This window comes from Monodelphis domestica, chromosome 2, assembly GCF_027887165.1.
Source record: "Monodelphis domestica isolate mMonDom1 chromosome 2, mMonDom1.pri, whole genome shotgun sequence".
Lineage (NCBI taxonomy): Eukaryota > Metazoa > Chordata > Mammalia > Didelphimorphia > Didelphidae > Monodelphis > Monodelphis domestica.
This window is the reverse complement of record NC_077228.1, coordinates 228747409-228768144: the sequence shown is the minus strand read 5'-3', so window position 1 is coordinate 228768144 and position 20736 is coordinate 228747409. Positions and strand designations below refer to the sequence as shown.

Sequence of the window (20736 nt, the reverse complement as noted above, 5' to 3'; positions counted from 1 at the left end):
AAAAATTATGAATTAGTAGAATTACAAAATATAAAAAGAATTGTACAAAATTACAAAAAAAAAGAGGCAGTTAATATAGTGGATAGAGTGCCTGGCCTGGAGTCAGGAAGACATATCTTCCCGAGTTCAAATCTGACCTTAGAAACTTACTTGCTATGGGGTCATTTAATTGTTTGCCTTAATTTCCTCATCTGTAAAAGGAGATGGAGAAGGAAATGGCAAACCACCCAAGTATCTTGGCCAAGAAAACCCCAAACCCCAAATAGAGTTACAAAGAATCAGACACAATTGAAATGACTCAACTATAGCAAAAACAAAAAATTACAAATAATATTGAGAAAGAATTTTTGTAGGCAAGAAGGACCTTTTTCTTTATTTTCTATGCCAAGGTAAAAAATCAAAACAAAGTTGATAATATGCCTATTGTGGGGCCTTGTCAAAAGTTCTTGTGTTTTATTATGAAGACTGAATTAGTTACAAGAGAAAAATAGTCAACTCTATTTTTGAAAGAATATATTTTAGAAATAGATAAACATACTTTTCTCAAGTTAAATTCAAGCCATTTTAAGGGACAGAGTGCTCTAGTTTGGCTGGGCCATAGTATATATGTAGAGGAAGATTGAGAGAAGGTTGGGAAGGTGAGATGGTGGCTGATTGTGGAGTACCCTGAATAGCAGACAGAGAGAGAGAGGCTGGACTTTATTTGGGCAGCATAGAACTAAAGTTTTTTTTTGAGCATAAGGGTGGCTCATATGAGAAAGATTAGTTTGGCAAAGGTATGAAGAAAAGAGAGGGGCATGGTATTTCTAGGGATGGCATTGAAATATAGTACTAGGGATGCAATAGAGAGGAAGGAATAGGACTCTTAGACCTCACTCTCCTGACCATTTGAAACTCTCAAGGTCACATGGCCAGTCTTCCATCCCTTCACCTAAAATAAAAGAAGATACAGTGAGGTGGGCAAAGAACAGAGGGCCAAATTCACAGGGACACATGGCAGCCTTAGAGAAGGCCCAAGGCTTCTTCCCTTACACTATTGCCTCTTGCTGGACACTATCAGTGGAGTCAAGCCACGAACAGAGGTCCAACTAAGAGAGAGGCTGAAGCCAATAAATGGATTTTTAAAAAACACTTACCTTCTGCCTTAAGAGTCACTACCATGTATTGGTTCCAAGGCAGAAGAGAGTGGTAAGGGCTAGGCAATGGAGGTTAAATGACTTGCCCAGGGTCACATAGGCATGAAATTATCTGAGGTCAGATTTGAACCTAGGACCTCCTGGCTCTAGTCCTGGCTCTCAATCCACTGAGCCACACACATGGGGAATTGTATCAGCAGCACTCTAAATATATGCCAGTCCTCTGTTATTGAGGGGAAGGAGGAAAACAATGCTGAAAAGTTCTGAGAATTGGGAAAAGGGCCTCTCACTTTAGATAACTTCAATCCCATCTAAACAGGACCTAACATTTTCTAACTCTTGCTTGGAATTTTACACTTTCTGGCCCCTTTCCTTCCACACTATCACCTTCATTGTAGAAGTGGAAGGAAGATGGCCAAAGTAACTCATCAAACAAAGAATTTATTACCAAATCACCTTCCCCCAATGATGAGCTTAGTTAAGCTAGTCTTTGGAAAGCAATTAAGTTCAATCCAATTAATATATTAAGCAGGTTTAATAAATGTTAATTGAATGATGCTAAACTTCTTTCCTTAAGTACAACTCTAACCATTTCCCTGCCCTACCCAAGAAGCCTTTGTAGCTCTTCATTGCCTTTGGATAGAACACAAACTTCTTTTTTGGCATAGACTTGCTTTAGTCTGACTGTTCTGCTTTTATTTCCCCTTGAAGGTTGAAAACTCTAATAATAATGCTGTCCTGCTTTTCAAGTTCCTTTGTCCTTTCCCTATTCCCTTTCCCCCTCTCCTAATATTCTGTATTCTGCCACTTTGTCTTTGCCCAGCCTAGAATGTCCTTCTTCTCTCCTGGGATCTCTAGTTTCCTTTAAGGCTCATATCAGGTATGTACTACCTACTGCAGGAAGCCTTTCTGGATTCCCCAATTACTGTCTCATTCTCCACCCCTACCCCTAACATACTCTGTATATACTTTGTATAAATCTTGTGTTTATTTATCTGGGAACAAGTTGCATACCCCTGAGTAAGCTCTTTGAGGGGTAGGCTCACTTTTGTAGTTCTATTCCTGGCATTATATAATGATTAATAAATACCTCTTGATTGAATTAGAAGGGACCCCATCAGCCATCTAGTTGAACCATGTGGGGTTTTCCTTAATGGACTTCCCTGACCAGCAGGGTCCCACAAGGGAAGGGGCTCACCTTTGTGATGGGACCCGAGGAGAGGTAGGAACCGAGAACCAGGGTGGAAATGAAAGACACAGACAAGTCAGTGGTTGGATAGGGCAGGCAATCCCTATGATACTCCCTTTGATAGGAGAGTATGAGTACAAAGGAACAAGAGGTGGAGGAGGAGATTAAGGTAGGAAATGCAGGCCAAAATGGTTACAGCCTCGGGGAAGGAGAAGGTCAAGAGGAGAGAGACAGTCATTGAGGAGCCCAGTGGAGCTCCATGAAAGGGGAAAGGCCAAGAGGCAAGAGGAAGTTCATGGGTTTGCCTCTGAATTTATTCCTGTCCTGTTTGGGCGGTACTCCCAAGCCCGTAGTAACCACATCACAAAGTATAGACAATTAAGATTGGGTGGCAAGATAGAGGGAACACCTTTGGGCATGTAGATTCCAAACCGCGCTTTCCAAGGGAATTGAGTCCGAGCATGTTAATGAATTTGTCTTAGCCAAGGGCCGCATGGCCAGTTCAAGGTTACATTCACAAGCCTCACAAGCATAACCTTATGCTTGGAGACACAGTAGCCATACAGTCATTTATATTTCATAGATGTGAATATGCTTGGGATGCTACAAACCAGTGACTTAAAAAGAATCCCCATGAGGAATTATTTTGGGGAGTGAGTAGGATTAAATGACCAGCTGTGATCTCTTCTAACTCCAGAATTATATGACTTCATAAACTATATCTGATATATAAGATCCTATGAGATAGCATATGTTCAGCTTGCTAACTATTATTATTCTCCTAGCTTATCAATAATTCACAAAGTTGAAAGGGCATAGCTAAGATTACTAAATGAATCAAGTTATAAAACATTGAGTTTAGTAAAATGAAATTCAGTAGGGTTAAATGTGGGTTTTACATTTATGGCCAAAAAAATCAATTTCCAAACCAGATGGTAGTAGCTTAGTTTGTTTAAAAAAATTATCTAGAGACTTTGGTGGACTAAAAGCCAACACGATACTATATACATATAAACTAATGTACTTTAATGGTCCTCAAGAAACAAATCATCCAAGAAGAAAGAGGTGATAGGCTTTCTGTACAGACCATATTTGGAGTATTTTAATAGGGTCTTGGGCATCAAAAGTTTAGGAAGAAAATCAGTCCTTTTGAGTGTCCAGAGAAGGGTATCCAGAATAGCAAAGGTACATAGATCTTATTGTTTGAAGAAACTAAGGATGTTTAGCCTGAAAAATAGAAGACTTAGGAATAGGGGAAAATGGTCTTACAATTGGAAAGACCATTTTATGGAAGAGGGATTAGATTTGATGTGTGAGAACCAGGAATATACAGTAGAACTTGAAAAGAAGCAAATGGTAGTTTGATATTGGGGAATTTTTATCCATAAGTGGAATGGATTGCCTTATGAAATTGTCCTTTCATTGGAGGTCTTTACAAGTTTGTCAGACCATTTTATATAGTGTACTGTTTTCTTGTAGAAATTGGATTAGGTAGCCACTTTCAAATCTTGAGGATATTATTTTTCTCAGAAAATGATATCTAAAATTCCTAGAATATTATATCCATTTGGAATTTTTTCCTTTTTTTGATGTTCTTTAATTTTCATATTTATCTCCAGACTAATCTTTGTTTATACTGGTACTTCCAGAAAGCAGAAAGTCTAAATAAAAGCTTATATAGAAACAATAGGATTTTTCAGGTCTCTTATCTTTTACTTTCATTAAGTATTCTTTTGCTATCTTGAGAGAGAAAAAAACCACTGCTGGCTATTCACAAGATTATAGCACTAATTGTGTTGCCTAGCACTAACTAGTATTGCCTATAGACCACCAAGTCACTCTCCTTCTTCTTTCATGAGTTTGGTGTTTTACTCACAATTTGTCTCTTCTCCCCAACTCCTGCCTTCATACTAGTGTTTCTGGAATGAGGGCTAAGGATCCCTTTTTTCAAGGCCACTTTTCCACCTTTGATGTCCACCTTCCGACTCTTACCTGTGGTTCCAACAAGCTGAAGCAAGCATAGCAGCCACACCTGGATAAAACCCAGGTAAACCAGGTTGAGGATAAACTGATAGGCCAAGGGGTGAGTTAGGGAGATGTCTACCCCAAGCATGTGAAGACTTACCCCTGCAGAATGGATGGATGAAAATAATTTGTTCCAGCAACCATGAAGGCAACTGAAGCAGGCTCTGTGAGGTGCTTAAAGCTTGGTCAGACATCAAAGATGCCTACTTCATCACTGCATCCTTGGCCATTGCCAATCTTCTGGACTTTCATCTTGTCTCTGTACTTTGATGATCCTGGATGAGAGAGTGAGGTTGCCAAGGTTGATGATATCTTACAGGATAATGAAGTTGTCTCACTAATGAACTTTCTGGAGCATGGCAGAGTGAAATCAATTCAAACAATACAAATGGAAAAGGAGCGAATAAATGCAATAGGCAAAGGCAGCAACAGCAAAGTGACAGCAGAGGTCAGTAGGAGACTCCTTTCCAAATATTACACAAGGAGAAAGGAATGAAGGTGGAAAAATAGGAGAAGTAACAAGAGAAGAAGCAGATTGGAGGTCTTATGGACAGAGCATGGCAGCACCCTGCCCACAGGTGAGTCAGTGTTTTTTTTGGGGGGGGGGATTACATTACAACATGAGAGGGTACATGAAAGTGAGGAGAGGAGAAAGAGGTTAGAGAGGAGTATAGGATGACTAAGTTTCAAATGTTTCAAATCAAGGGCCAGCTGTGAGGGCAAGGTGATTTCTGTTGTCTTAGAAAGAGAAAAGCCTAAAAGGGAGTGGGAGAGAAGGAAGGGAAATGGTTTGGAAAGGAGAGAAAAGGAACAAGATCTTACTTTGGTGATAGGAAGGGTTTACTTTGATGAATGTTCCTAAGATGAGATTTTTGTCTTGCTACTTACTGGACTTCAGTGACTCTGGAAGAGAGAGTAAGGCCAATGTGAATTTGTGAAATTCTGCCTCATTTAAATCCAATTTATGTTCAAGTCAAAAGATATCTCTCATACCATTTTACAGCTTATTCTTTTGCTATCATCATTTTCTTATTGGTTTGATCAACCACAGTCAGACACACACTGTTCATTGACCCCAACCTAGTGATATAATTTTAATCCTCTTCAAGTATGAAGGATGACCAAATACCATTCACACAAAAACCTATTTATTAAAGGATAAAGTGCATAGAATTGGAGATGTCACACAGATTTGAACATAGTAGAAAATATGTAATATGAATGAACTTTCCCATTTGGGAATAAGATATCTCAGGTTAACCAAAAGGCTCCAGGCTCAGCAAAGGGGAAATTCCCTTAAGTTTCATAAGAAATTCAGAGTTGGTTATTTTGGGGAAACTTTTCTAGAATTTTTTTTAAAGAAAAGTTAGACTACAAAGAGTTTCTAAATCTTATGTCTCTGAACCTTTAGGTTAATAATATAATCGTTTACATATAATATAAAAATTGGCCAGTGTTCAGTCTGGTTCTGGTTCTGATTCCAAGGAGGAGACACACACGGTAATGCAATATACAAGAGGTACTTTATTCAAGTTATACCTTGGGCGTCCAAGAGAAGTGGAAAACCTCAAGCCTTTCCTAGATTGTGGCTTATATAGAGGGGACAGGGAAGGGGGGTTGTCCTGAAACCCAGGTGCCAAAAAGGAAGACACATCAATCTTAGTCTCTGCTACCCAGATGTTTCTCTTTAATATATGGTCATGGTGACCTAGGTCAGGTCAGTGAAACCTGAAGTTCTGAGATAACATATCCTTATGGTACTACATAAATAAGGACATGTCAATCTTAGTTCTTGGGATAAGGGATCCATTAGGGGGTCATCTGGAGGGCAAGTCCTTGTGATATCAGTCTGTTTCTTCATTCCCCACTTCTTTTTAGGGAAATGAGGAATCCTACTCATGGAAATGGGGTCCTCTTGGGGCATTGATATCATTTAAGGGTAGATATTGTTGTCTTAGGACCATGAGTTGGACTGTGTTAATCTGGTCTTTCACAAACTGGACCAAGTGATTGAGTATACAAGGCCCAAAAGCCAGAAGGAGGATGAGAATGACAAAGGGTCTGTAATGAGCCAGGGGGATTGATTAAAGATTTGTTGGTACCAGGGTCCAGCCTCAATCTGCTCTTTCTGGTGTTGGTGGAGGCTTTTCTTAAGTGCTGCTAGAGATTCCCTAGCAATCCCTGTGTGATTGGCGTAGAAGCAGCATTCTTCTTTAAGTGCGACACACAGGCCTCCTTCTTGGAGGAATAGAAGATCCAGCCCCCGCCAATTCTGAAGCACTACTTCTGAGAGGGAAGTAAGGGATTTCTCTAAGGTCTCCAAGGATTGTTCAGTGCGGCAGAGGTCAGTATCGACCACAACATGTAGGGAGCTTAGTTCTGCTTTAAAGGAAAGAAGAGAGGCTATCCCCATTCCTAACCCTGCTAAACCATAAAATAGATGTGAGGGTCATAGCTAGGACTGGTTCACGACATTCCGGGAGGTGTGGAAGTTGCTGCCAAGAGGTTAGGAGCTGATCACTACTGTGATAGAGGATCCTGGGTAGGACCATAACTAGCAGACAGTATTCTTGGGATAAGGAAGCCATGGAAATGCAGGGCGTAAGGTCAGTCCTCAAGCAAGCCCATCGGGTTCCCTGGGGTGGAATGAGATACTTAGCTGAGGACTTAAGTGTATCAGGGATGCAAGTAGAAGGGGCCAGGGTAAGATTCCCAACACAGATGCTGGAACCTGTGATAGACTGAAGGGCAAGGCCAACCTTCTGTCTCTCCAGTCACACTTGGGAGGGGAATCGCTCTGGGAGGAGTTGTAGCTGACATTTAGGGCTATGGCATCATAGTAGGGGGGTGCTGCACTCAGGCAAAACCAACAACGAGAAGTAAGGTTGGGGAAGGAACTATTCAGGGAATGATAAGATTCTTCGGCTATGGGCCACAGGGGGCTAAGAACAGCAGGGGATACATAGGAAGGTTGGGAGCCAGGGGTCGCAAGGCAGGATTTTGTCCAGCTGAGGCAAGATTTGGTTCAGCCATGGTTGGGGCTCTGGTTGGGGATCTGGATATGGCCCGGGGGGTTGCAAGGCAGGATTCAGCCTAACCGTGACTGCAGCTGGAGTTCTGGGTACGGGTGATTTTTTGATGAGCAAAAGGCCCCCTGGGTCATATCCATCTAAATAGTAACGGAATCCACAAGTTTTTCCCGTCAACCAGCTATCATGAGTGGAATCATGAGTGGGTTGGATTACAGTGAGGTTGAGGTACTGGCAGTTTCCCGGTTTTAATGGTTGGGTGTGTCCTGTCCTATCAACCTCATGTGGGGTACAGCCATAAGGGCCCCATTGGAGTGTGAGCCATGTGAAACTTAAAAATTCTCAGACCCTACTTCATAAGGTTGGATTGTGAACCTTAAAAATTCCCAGACCCTACTTCATAAGGTTGGGTTAAGACCATTCCCCATTGGGACCATTCCCCATTTGGGCAGTGAAGGTACTTATCAGGAATGTGAGAACTCTACTTCACCATACTTAAGCATGCCCTAGGGGAAGATAAAGTTGTAAACTCTTTGCTGAACAATGAAAAGTACTTAAACCCATACTTATAGTAAGACAAAAAAGTTCTTAAGCCATGCCTATTTTTAGAACTAATACAAAGGGGTGCTAAGTACCTATAAAGGTCAGGCAACTTGTGAACTTACAAGGAGAAAAGAGGTGAAAACTTATTCAGAGATTAGTCTACTCAGGTGTGAATTACTCAAAAGATTAGTCTTCTTAGGTGTGAACTAAGAATGGTCTGTCCTTTGAAAAATGTCTACTGTGATTGGTAGATGTGAGAACTTAGGGGAGGAGACATAGGAGAAAATTCCCTTTAAATAGGAGCTCAGATAGACATTCTAGGACATTCAGATTCAGGATTGAGCTGGTGACAGTCAGAGGAATCTCTCCCTGGAGAAGGATGGCTGGCTGAACTGGTGTCTATATTCTTGCTTGGACAGATCTTGTGGTGATTGATTAAGGACTGACTGATCTCTCTCTTAAGACTCAGGTCTAGGCCTTGTTAGCTTAAGGTTCTTCATAGTTATTCCTTACTTATTCTTTCTTACTTTCTTTAATTCCTCATTTGTATTAATTAAAATCTCTATAAAACCTAGTTGACTTAGGTATATTTCATAATTGAGAATATTTCCCTGGCGACCACCTTATATATTTGATTTGAAACAAGACACTGTAGTGAAAACATATTTTCTGCGGTCACAACTTAACTCATCCACTCTTATATCTACTACAATTTATATCTTCCACTATTTAAATCACTACAGTTTATAACATCCAACTATTTTAACTCTTACAGCCATGGGTCAGGGACCCCAGGGACGCAGTCAGTGGCAAGGGTCTCACAGCCCCAATAAGCACACTAATAGTGACGGGGCTCATTGCAATAAGATCTACTGGGGTTTGAAGTGGGACAGAGCTAGTATCCGAGCTGGTTCAGGCAAGGTTTTATGGGGGCCAAATCACAAGGGTATGCTGTGAAGGAAGGGGCCCCTGATGTAGTGACCAATTTGACGACAACCTGGTCTTCCCATCTCTGCAGAGTCCATTGCCAGGGTTGATGGGGATTAGGAGATTCTTGTACCAAATTAAGGGGTTGGCAGAACAGGAAGTACAGAATCAGCTGGAGCCGCATTGCTACAGGTTACTCGGAATTTGAGTGGATTGGATGGATGTTTATGGATAGTCCAGGAGTCTGTGGGTAGCAAGTCAGCAGGCATTGTTTCCAGATATGGATATGGTGTATCCAAGGACCAATCCCGCCCACTTTGAGTGCTGAGGGGGTAACAGAGGGTTACAAAGGGACCCTTCCACTGGGGCTGTAAGGAGCCTTTCTGATGTCTTTTAACTCACACCCAGTCGCCAGGTTGGTAAGGGTGGGGGTCATAAGGGGCAGGTTAAAAGAGGTCTCTGACTCAAGGCCAAAGGTCCTTCTGAAAATGTGCTAGATTCAACAGCATAGGCCGTAGTTCAGGAGGTATGTTTCTTTCCCTTTGGGTTTGGGAGTGTGGGAAGAATGGGGGGTAGGGAACCATACAGGATTTCATAAGGGGTTAAGGATGAGGGTTCCAGGATGTTCTGGGCTTGGAACAAGGCCAAGAGAAGGAGGGTTACCCAGTCTACACCAGTCTTGAGGACCAATTTGGTTAAAGTCTCCTTAATTGTTCTATTCATCCTCTCTACCTGACGTGAACTCTGGGGATTATATTCACAATGCAACTTCCAATTTGTCCCCAGAGCTGCGACCACCCCTTGTGTAATTTTACTCACGAAGGCCGGACCATTGTCTGAGGCAATGGTCTCAGGTAACCCATACTGAGGGATGATTTCTTCAAGAAGCTTCTTGGCAACTATTAATGCAGTTTTGGTCTTAGTTGGAAACACCTCTGGCCATCCTGAGAAGGTGTCAACTAGAACAAGGAGATATTTAAACCCAAACTTTCCCGGTTTTATTTCAATAAAGTCAATTTCCCAATGTTGGCAAGGTCTTTGTCCCCAATGTGTTTGTCAGGTTTGGCTGCATGGAGGAACTGGAATGCTGTGCAAGAATCAACCAGCCGGTGAAGGAATTGGCCTCTCTCTCTCTCTCTATACTTGAGTTGGCCTTTGTCCAAGAGTTGTGCGAGTTTTCAGTCTCCTGGGTGGGAGAGATGCTGCAAGTGGGTAGTAAGGAGCTAACTTAATGCCTCTGGAAGGAGCAGATTCCCATTGGGGTCATGGTACCACGGTCCCTCTGCTTGTCCTAGGCGTCTCTTTTTCCAAGTAATGTCTTCCTCAGTATATTGGGGTTCTTCATCCGGTGATGGTGGGATGGTAGTTGTGGTGAGTATCATGACTTGTCCCCAAGCTGCCTGTTCGGCTGCCCAATATGCCAATCTGTTCCCTTGGGCTTCCAAAGAGTATCCCTTTTGATGCCCGGGAATATGTACCATGGCCACTGTTTTTGGTTCCCAGACCGCCGATAGGAGATCCTGGATTTCAGGAAGATTACGGACTGAGGCTCCACCAGAGGTAACAAACCCCCTTTCCCAATATATCGGGGCATGCACATGCAGGGTGGCAAAGGTAGACCTGCTGTCTGTATATACTGTGGTTCTTTTCCCTTCTGCTTTCCTAAGGGCTCACATAAGGGCAACCAACTCAACTTTTGGGGCTGAGGTTCCTTCGGGTAAGGCTGTTGCCCACACAGTTTCACCTGCTGAATTCACGATGGCCACCCCAGCCAAGTGGTGCCCATTTTCCAGAAATCTGCTGCCATCTGTGAATAGGATTAGGTCACTGTATGGTAGGGGTTCGTCTTGTAACCCGGGTTGAGCAGTTAGTTATCATTTCTGCTAAAACCTCTCCACAATCATGTATAGGGGCCAGATTGGTAGGAGATGGATTGGGCAGTAGGGTAGCTGGGCTGAGTGAAGAGATGACCCTGAACGAGATGCGTGAAGTATCTAATAACAGTGATTGGTAATGTGCCAGTCTGGCGTGTGAAAACCAGCAGCTCGGCAGTTGTTTCAATACCCCCTCAATAGCATGGGTGGTAGAGAGAATTAAAGATTATCCATAAGTTAGTTTGTCAGCATCCTTAGTTAACAAGGCGGCCGCAGCTATAGTGCAAACACAAGGGGGTCACCCAGCTGCTACAGGGTCAAGGTGTTTTGAAAGATATGCCACTGGTCTATTCCAGGGTCCTAACCTTTGTATTAACACCCCTTTTGCAACCCGATGTTTCTCCTCGATAAAGACCTGGAAGGGTTTTTCAGGGTTTGGAAGTGTTAGGGCTGGTGTCTCAAGCATGGCCCTATGAAGGTGTTTCAAGGCCTCTTCAGCTTGTGGGGTTCATTCCCAGTCTGGGGATTCTTTGGTCAGATTGTATAAGTGCCGTGCAATTTCAGCGAAGGAGGGTATCCACAATCTGCAATACCCCACAGAGCCAAGGAACTCATGTAGCTGCTTGGCTGTGGAGGGATGTGGAATCTGCAGAATTGTGTCTTTCATGGCTTGAATTAACCATCTACGGCCACTTTTCAGTTTATACTCCAGGAATTTGACTTCCCTCTGGACCAGGGATGACTTTTTGGCACTTAGTCGGTACCCTAAGTGATCCAAGGTTTTTAAAAGAGCTAGGGTGGCTTGCTCACAATAATCTGAGGTGCAGGCAGCCAAAAGAAGATCATCCACTTATTGGAGGAGGGTGACCTCAGGGTGGGTAGTTTGAAAATTTTGAAGGTCCTGAGCCAAGGCTTCACTGAAACGTGTGGGGCTATTTTTGAACCCCTGAGATAGCCTTGTCCAAGTGAGTTTCCCAGAGGTCTGGGTACTTTAATTAAACCATTCAAATGCAAAAATCAGCTGGCTGGAAGGCACCAGGGGTAAGGTGAAGGTGTCCTTTAGATCTAGAGCAGTATACCAGGTCAAGTTGGGAGAGGAAGCTGAGTAAGGTGTAGGGGTTAGGCACAGTTGGATGGATGTCCTCAACTCTAGCATTCACTTCCCTTAGGTCCTGGACTGGGCAGTATTCTATCCTTCCTGGTTTCCGGATCAGTAGTAAGGGAATATTCCAGGGGGAGTGACAAGGTACCAGGATACCCAAGCCTAGGAGTCTGTTGATCTGAGGGGTAATACCTCTTTGGGCCTTCAGGGTCATAGGGTATTGTTTAATCTGAATAGGCGTTGCACCTGGATTTAAGGTGACAATCGTGGGGGGTGGGGTCTGTTTTTGGTCAGACCTACCCCAGAGAGTTCTGTCCATACCCCAGGGGCCTAACCCACCCACAACTGGATGTCCTTACGGATAGAAGCTGGCGGTTGGGAGTAGAGGAGCTCATAGAGGTGGTATTCTTCTGGGAGTGTTAAAGTCAAGAAACTGTAAGGGGGCTCCAGTATTGTTTGTGACAGAAACTGCTGAATCTGTAAAATGAATGTAGGCCCCAATTTTGTGCAAGAGATCTTGGCCCAATAAGGACTTTCTGGAATAACGAGAAAAAGAGTGGGACACCAGAGGAGATCCTAGATTAACAGTGTGTTTTGTAGTCCAATTATAGTAGGGGGTTCTGGTGGCCCCTTGGACCCAACTAGCCCGTGAAGAAACATCTCCAAGGGGGTTCCTAAGGATGGATTTGTCAGCTGCAGTGTCTACAAAAAATTTAACCAGTTTTCCCTCCACTTTAGCGGTTACCCAGGACTCGGGGAGGGATGACAAATTCTGTTCTCTTCAATTCTCCTCTCTTTGAAGGGTGAGGATATTTTGCCTTCTTTCTCTCCACCCCCACCCCCCATGGGGTTGAGGGCAATTTTGTGCCCAGTGGCCCTCTTTGCTACAATTAAAACACCTGTTCCTCCGCCACCCAGTAGCCTTTGAGGGACAGGTCTATAGGGTATCCCCTGAGGTCTCGGATTACCCATTGGAGGAGTCTAAGGAGTCTGAATCAGGCTGGCTGTCAGGATGCGGGCCACCTTTCTTTGGCATCTATGGTCTTTCTGCCTCTCTTCTTGCCTGTGTTTCTCTTCCCTCTCTTCTCTCCTTTTTCTCTCCTCTTTTTCTTCCAGATCCTTCCTTTTGGCCCTATCTTTTGGAGTTTCTCGGGTGTTAAAAACCCTCTCTGCAATTTGTAAGAGGTCAGATATGCTCTGGTTCCATAAATCCTCTGTCTTCTGGAGCTTGTGGTGAATATCTGGTGCTGCTTGGTTAACAAAGGCTAAAAGGATGGCAGCCCGACTAGTTTCTGCTTGGGGGTCCATGGGGGTATACAGCCAGAATGCCTCTTGTAGATGTTTTAAAAAAGCTACCAGACTTTCATCCGCCCCTTGCCTAACTAAATTAACCTTGACCAAATTAGTGGGCTTGTGGACCACAGCCCGGAGACCGGTCATGAGAATCTGGCCATAGACACGGAGACAATCCCTACCTTCAGGTTGCTCAAAATCCCAATTGGGATGAGTGAGAAGGAAGGCTTCTTCGATGAGGTGTTGCTGGGTCATGGGATGGCCATCGACCCTGTTAGGCACATTTTTGCAGGCCTCTGTGAAGATGTGTTCATGCTCTGAGGGTGAAAAGGACCTGTAAAAGCTGCTGACAATTGTCCCAAGTGGGACTGTGTATAGACATAATAGACTCACATAGATCAATTAGTTTTTGGGACTCCTGGGAAAAAGGAGGGTTTTGGGTCTTCCAATGAAAGAGGTCAATGGAGGAAAATGGCCAATATTGGTAAAGTCGGGGGGCCCCCTGGAACATGACCCACACAGGTAAGATGGCCCTAGTAGGAGGTTTCTCAGTCTCAGTGTCCGGGGTTGGCACCCTCCCTCTTCCCCTTGTGTGACTTGCTGGGGGACTAGAGTGGGGGCTAGCTGCTGCGACTGCCTCTCCCAGAAGATGATTTAGATCAGGATACAATGGGGCATAAGGAGGTAGGGAAGGATCAGGGGGGCTATTGTCTGAATCCTGTAGAACTGGTTTCTTGGGTGAGGAAGGGGGAGAAGTGGTCGCCTGTAGTTGGAGGGCCAGAACTTGGGGAAAGTCCTGCCTTGTGGGGGGGGAAGGAAGGGGAAGGTTGCAAAGGTTGTAGGAAAGGCTGTAACCACAACGTTGGGTTCAGAGCCAGATCCTGCCAGGCGATTATATATGGGACCTGATCTGGGTGACCGGAGGGTCCGGGGTCCAGGATGCGGGAACTGAAGCGGGAGATGACCCCCAAGTTAAAGGTGCCTCCTTTCAACCATCCAAGCTCAAGGGTAGGCCACTTCGAATCACAATAGGTGACAAGGCATCCCTTCTTATCAGTGAGGGAGAGATTCTGGGCTCGCTCCTTAAAGATGGAGAAGTGAGCCAGGACCAAATCTAAGGGGATAGATGTTTGTTGTCCCATGAGGACTATTAAAGGCCCAAATATAGAAAGGTACATGAGACAAACAGTAAAAGCCAGATAACAGATAGAGGTGGAAGACAACAGAGATACAGACTTTCACTAGGTTTCAGGGCAGGCAAGAGTACACTCCCCTGACCGCAGGGGCTTATCTTAGAGATCCTATTCCTTGGCACGTCTGCCATTGTGGAAATTTTTCACCCTCACCGTCTAACAGTGCTCCTTAGGACACATTGGGTCCTCAGAGGACTCAAAACCCAATCCCTGTCCCAAGTCCAACTTGGGCAGGAGGCCTCTAACCACCCTGAAGTTCCTGTCCCAAGTCCAACTTGGGAGGGGGGCCTCTAACCACCCCAAAGTTCCTACTTAGCACTCTTAACAAATCCTCTAGAAGGGAAATCTCCCAATCTCTCAAAACAACACTTCCGCTTCCAGCCGTTCTGGCCCGGCCCCTTGTGACTCGGGACCCATGTTCTTGGCAGGTCCTCACTCAGAAACAGGTGAAAGGGGGCCTTAATAGATCCAGCTTGGCAATAGGCTGTCTCTGTATAATCTGCAGAGCACGGAATCTGCCAGCCACTTAGCCATATGCTGCAATCCAGACTCTCCCTTCCCCATACACATTCACACAGACAAACACACTCAGATTTCCCTTCAGGGATTCAAGTACCTTTACCACTGTGTGGGCCAAACCTTTGGAATCTTGGGACGAGCCCCTAAATGTTCAGTCTGGTTCTGGTTCCGATTCCAAGGAGGAGACACACACGGTAATGCAATACACAAGAGTACTTTATTCAGGCTATAGCTTGGGCCTCCACGAGAAGTGGAAGACCTCGAGCCTTTCCTAGACCTGGCTTATATAGAGGGGATAGGGAAGGGGGGTTGTCCTGAAACCCAGGTGCCAAAAAGGAAGACACATCACATCAATCTTAGTCTCTGCTACTCAGATGTTTCTCTTTAAGGTATGGTCATGGTTACCTAGGTCAGGTCAATGAAACCTGAAGTTCTGAGATTACATATCCTTATGGTATTACATAAATAAGGACATGTCAATCTTAGTTCTTGGGATAAGGGATCCATTAGGGGGTCACTGGAGGGCAAGTTCTCATGATATCAATCTGTTTCTTCACCAGTTTCTGAGTAAAACAAGGTGGCACAATGGATGGAGTACCAGGTCTCCAAACAAGTAGACGAGTTCCCATCCAACTTCAGAAACTTGTTGAAGGAAGGTCCCCAGGAAAGTCATTTAAAAATTCCATTTGCTTCACTTTCCATCTGTAAAATGGGAATAATATTAGCACCTACTTAATCTGTTTTCCTCAGTTACCTCATCTCTAAAATGGGGAAATAATAACACCCTACCTGCCAGGGTTATTATAAGGATCAAATGAAATAATAATTGAAAGTGCTCAGCACCATGCCTGGCACATAATAAATACTATATAAATATCATCATCACCATCGCACTTCAGTCATGTTATCCATGTTGAGCTTTTTCCTTCTGTTATTATGGTTTAATTTCCATTCTGCAGTTTAAGTACTTTTCATTAGAAAGCAGCTGTATATGGTAAGTTTCTAGGCTTTTGGTATTTAAAGCCATCCATTAATAGCAGAATTAGGGAAAGTTTGAAACAGAAGTTTTAAAAATCTAAATGTGAAAGCCTGTTGCAAGTACTCAAACACTCTTTGTGTGATCCCAGGCAAACTTCTTAATCTGTCTTTGCCTCAGTTTTCTCATCTGTAAAATGGGAATAATAAGAGTACCTACCTCCCAGGGTTTTAGTGATGATCAAAAGAAAATTACAAAGTGCTTAGCATAGTGCCTAGTACATATTAGGAGCCCTTTACATACTTATTCTCTTTCCTCAACCCTATTCTACAGGCAATTATTTTCATATTCATATATGATGAACAAAAGTAGAATGGAGGCAAAGGATGCTCTGTATTTGGAAAGGCATTAAATGTCCTTTCACTGATATTTTTGTTGTAAGTAAAGATTTCAATGATTTTTCTAAGCTACCTTCTGCTATTTCTTCCTTTCCCCTTTTTCATTTGTGGTATGCAGCATGAAGTGTTTGCACATAATTTTCATTACTACATTTTGTTTACTGTTCTTTATGTTTTCAAAATATGGCTATCAGACCCTTAAGATCCTCCTCTCTGAGGGTCCTGGAGGTAAAAACTTTTTATGCTAATACAAAGAATTTATTTGTCTATTAAAAGACTTCTCCTTTTCCCAACTATATAACTGTGTGAAGCAATATTTTATTCATATACTTAAAGAGAGCATGGTAACAGATTGAAAGCAAAAGCAAATATGAGAATCCAACTGTCTTCTATTAATAAGCCAGGTATTAGAGATTTACAAAAATATTTTATAAGATTTTCACTATTTGGAGGAGAGAATTTTTTTCATAAAATATATTATTTTTCTTATATGTGTATTTATCATTTTTTATTTAAATTAATTAATAAAATAATAATAGAAATTTTATTAGTTTAATTTAAATGTTATAAACATCCATTGATATAACCCATATAAACAAAAGCTTTTTGAGGTCTTCATTAATTTTTAAGAGGATAAGAGATCTTTGAGGGGCAGCTAGCTGGTATAGGGTGCAAGCCAGGAATCAGGAAAACTCATCTTCCCAAATTCAAATCTGGACTCAGATACTTACTAGCTATGTAATGAGCTGAAGAAGGAAATGGCAAACCACCCCTAAGAGAGGTCAAGAAGAATTTTCTGAAATAAAGGGTCCTTGAGAACAAACAGTCAGAGAATCAACATTTCATACCATCCATGTTCTTTCTTTTTTTACAGATTGAGATATCTCTAGTCTGAACTTTTAAATTGGAATCAGAGCTGAATGTTGGAGTCACTCATTTGTTGACTCTACCATGTCATTTTCTTAATTCAAACCTTACCTTCAGAAAGTTCAGATTAGTTAAGTTAATTTTTAAAAATGCTTAAATATGTTTAGCAATAAAAAATCATTTCTCAGCAGCTACATTGAACAGCATGTTTAAAAAATCATTTTAAGTTCTTGGAACACTGTATTAAAAAGACCTACAGTGTAAAGTATGTTCTTAGTTCTCTATGTAGGAAACTGTGCAATATTTTCATCAAAATAATTACAACTACGAATAAAACTACAAAGTTTGAAAAAGGAGATGGCCTGAATTTTTATTAGAAGAATGTGATTAATAATTGTTTAATAATTGTTTTTTTTTTTTACATCTCAAATTTCCCCTAACCTCAACAACCCAAATCAATGTAAATTAGTTTGTATATAGTTTTCATCATAATGGAGATGCTTCTGTAAATGTATTTTTCCTGATAGTTAAACATTTTATAATCTTTATTAGTAAAATATGTCCTTCAATCTTCATAGATTTTTTAGAATCATGTTTAGCATACACTGAAAATGTTCAATTCATTAGGCTAAGAAAACTTTCTGAAATTCAGAAATCATTGTCTCCATTGTACTGGCTGCTTCCTCTCTGACTAATTGACCTTGGTTGGTTGAGACTTGCAGCCTCATTGTTCTCCAAAATGAAGGGTATTTAATTGTTCCTCTTTTTCTGTATTCTGCAGGCCTCATAACAAACTGCAGTCTACAGCTTCTTGGAGGTCAGCGTGTTAACCTAAGCAAAACACAGCAAGAATCTGGTTATCTGAAAAGTTTAAATAAAATTAAGAAGCCAGATGTTTTTTAGTCAAGCTCTCCTGACAAGACTCAATCTAAACTTCATCTTTAACAAAGAAAAACAAAATCAGTGCCATTTTCTTATCAGGATCAAATTGTTGTACTATTGTGGAAGAAGTGAGAAAACTTTGTTGAAAGAAAGAAAAAGAAGAAAGCAAGAAAGCAAGAATAAAGATAAATGGGGTCAAGTTTTAACTCCATGGAAATGCCATGTCTGCTCTTCAGTAAAGAGACTGGTTTAAAGTCACACTGAAAACGCTGACTGCATTTATTTGTCATTGCAAAAAAAGACACTAAATTGCTGCCCTCATTTGTCAGCTATTTTTCCTTTTAAAAAAATCCAGGGGGAGCTGGGTAGCTGGGTAGCTCAGTGGATTGAGAGCCAGGCATAGAGACAGGAGGTCCTGGGTTCAAATTTGACCTCAGACACTTCCCAGATGTGTGACCCTGGGCAAGTCACTTGACCCCCATTGCCTAGCCCTTACCACTCTTCTACCTTGGAGCCAATACACAGTACTGACTCCAAGACGAAAGATAAGGGTTTAAAAAACAAAAAATCCAGCCTTGGTTTCATGTAATCCATTTTTTCATCTTATTATTATTCCTGTAGGTAAAAATAAAGGAAATCTCAAAGTGTTTTTTCTTTCTATGAAAGGAGCTGCTATGTATACACATGCACACACACATACACAAACTGGGAATCAACAATAAGTTTATTGTTCATGCTAGATAAAAATTAATCTCACATTAAGATTGGGCTAAGTGGTCATGGACTACAGACTCTATTGCTTTGAATAAAACATTTGTCATTTACTCGGCACCAGGCTAAAATGAGTAAAATCTATTTGAAGGTATCTTGTTTGTAAACATTTGTCAGATTATATTTTTTTAATTAAAATTCAAAATATGGATGTCTATAAAACAAAAGAAATGGAGAGAATTTATCTACCACAGATAGAAGTGTCTTTGAATGTGTGGTGCTGATTGTAAGATTTAGTGGGATGGAAAGGGACTCCAAAAGGGCAATAAAGGACAGAAAACCCTTAATATGACTACTTTCCCCAAGAATGTGGCCCTGTCTTTTGTCATTCCCAGTTGATGATCATTTCAAAATAGTCCACAGGGGTGCCATACCTGCTGCATCATACAGGAATGAAGGACTTACGTCTAGAATAGTTTGTGTTTTCTTCATAGAAGGAAAGGTAGAATGAAAGTGAAATCCACTAAAGTTCTCAATGCAAGTTTCTCTTGCTTTTAACGATCAGTGCTTATACTGCATTTTTCTATACTATATTAACAGCTTCAATGAAATCTGATGTTTGGCTTATGCAGCCTTGCAAAAATGTTACTAGATTTTGCATTAATTCATATTAGCTTTGTCTTCCTAAGATCTGGAATTTGCCTAATAATGGTATTTTTAAAACAGGCTTTTCATGGGTTTAATATCACCCCTCCTCCTACACTTAGGCAAGACTTTTTCCAGCTCTTGGTTCCCCTAAACTAAGTGTAAGATAGTTATGGATCACAACACTTACTATAGGCTCAGGTGTACAGGTTATTCTGGGTTTTTTTTTTTCTCTAATCATGATAAGACCATTCATTTTTTGTTTATACATATGTTTTCTCTTAAACTAAAAAAAAATATTGAATGTGAAGACAAAGTTTGTTTCTTAAAATAAGAGTAGTTGTATTGATATCATGAAGTTCTACTTTGTAAGAGTTACATATTGTATGCATTCGTCAATGCAAGAACTCTTTTAATATAAAATTATTTTGTGTCTCATGTCAGTATTTCTGTACTATTTATTAGTATTTTAATATAAATACATATTTAAACAATCATTTAAAACTTGGGGAATGAACTTTCCTACCTGAGGCAACAGATTGCAGTTTTTAAAATTCCGACAAATTCTGAAGCTTTTTTTGTACATAATAGGACATTTCATCCTAGACAAACAAGGTAATGTTTTAGACATTGGATTTGGTGCAATTTCTAATGAAATAATGTTTGGTTGATTGCTGGTATATTTTTATTCAAAATTGGTAATGCCAAATTGTACATAACAAGCAAATTTTTATGAGTACTTAGGAGTATATTAATGGCAACTCTTTATTTAATGGTATAAATGCCCCCTTTCTCCAATTTTTAATATCATCATAGACCTTTTGTAGTTTTACCAACTATAGAATTTGTGTCTTTTTATAAGTGATTTTCAAAACATGTTTACATGAAATGAATCACAATTCATTTAAAAAACTTCTTTTCTTATTATACTTGAGCATGTATTGTTACTGCTCAACAAGATGTTCTACAGATAATTTGCCTTCTGTTTTTTTCCACCTAGCATAATGTGGTTGCATATTGAAAGAGGACCAAAATTACATCCCTATGTTAGGGTACAGTGTGTCTGATGGACAGACAAATATAGTTTCTCTCACAGGATGAGCACAAATAATTTGTACGAAATTTGGGATGGAGATGTCTCTAAATTTGTGCACCCCAGGTTTCTTTTGAGTTACTGAAATTCTGCTTTGCTCATAGACCACAGCCATCTTCTTTGATGCAGGCATGCCAATGTCTCCCAACTGATACCAGAGTTTTTCTGTGAGACTTGTATATCTCTTTGTAGCCCTTTTCAATTCCATGTAAGTACTTGCTTTGTGTGATTCTTGGTAAAATAGTCTTTTGGGCAAAGGTGGGTTTGGCATCTGAGTCTATCAGAGTTGTACTCTCTGCAGTAGAGCTTGAATGCTTGGCAGTTCAGCTTGAGA

The 20736-nt window shown here is 41.4% G+C and overlaps 1 long non-coding RNA gene across 1 annotated transcript in view; it reads left to right on the top strand.

The window, feature by feature from the left end:
* LOC103099346 (uncharacterized) overlaps positions 1–20089 on the top strand; it is a 33734-nt gene extending 13645 nt beyond the window's left edge. Inside the window, exon 3 of the long non-coding RNA XR_462246.3 lies at positions 17853–20089. This is a non-coding gene — a long non-coding RNA (uncharacterized LOC103099346). The remainder of the gene's footprint in view (positions 1–17852) is intronic.
* The last annotated feature ends 647 nt before the right edge of the window (positions 20090–20736 follow it).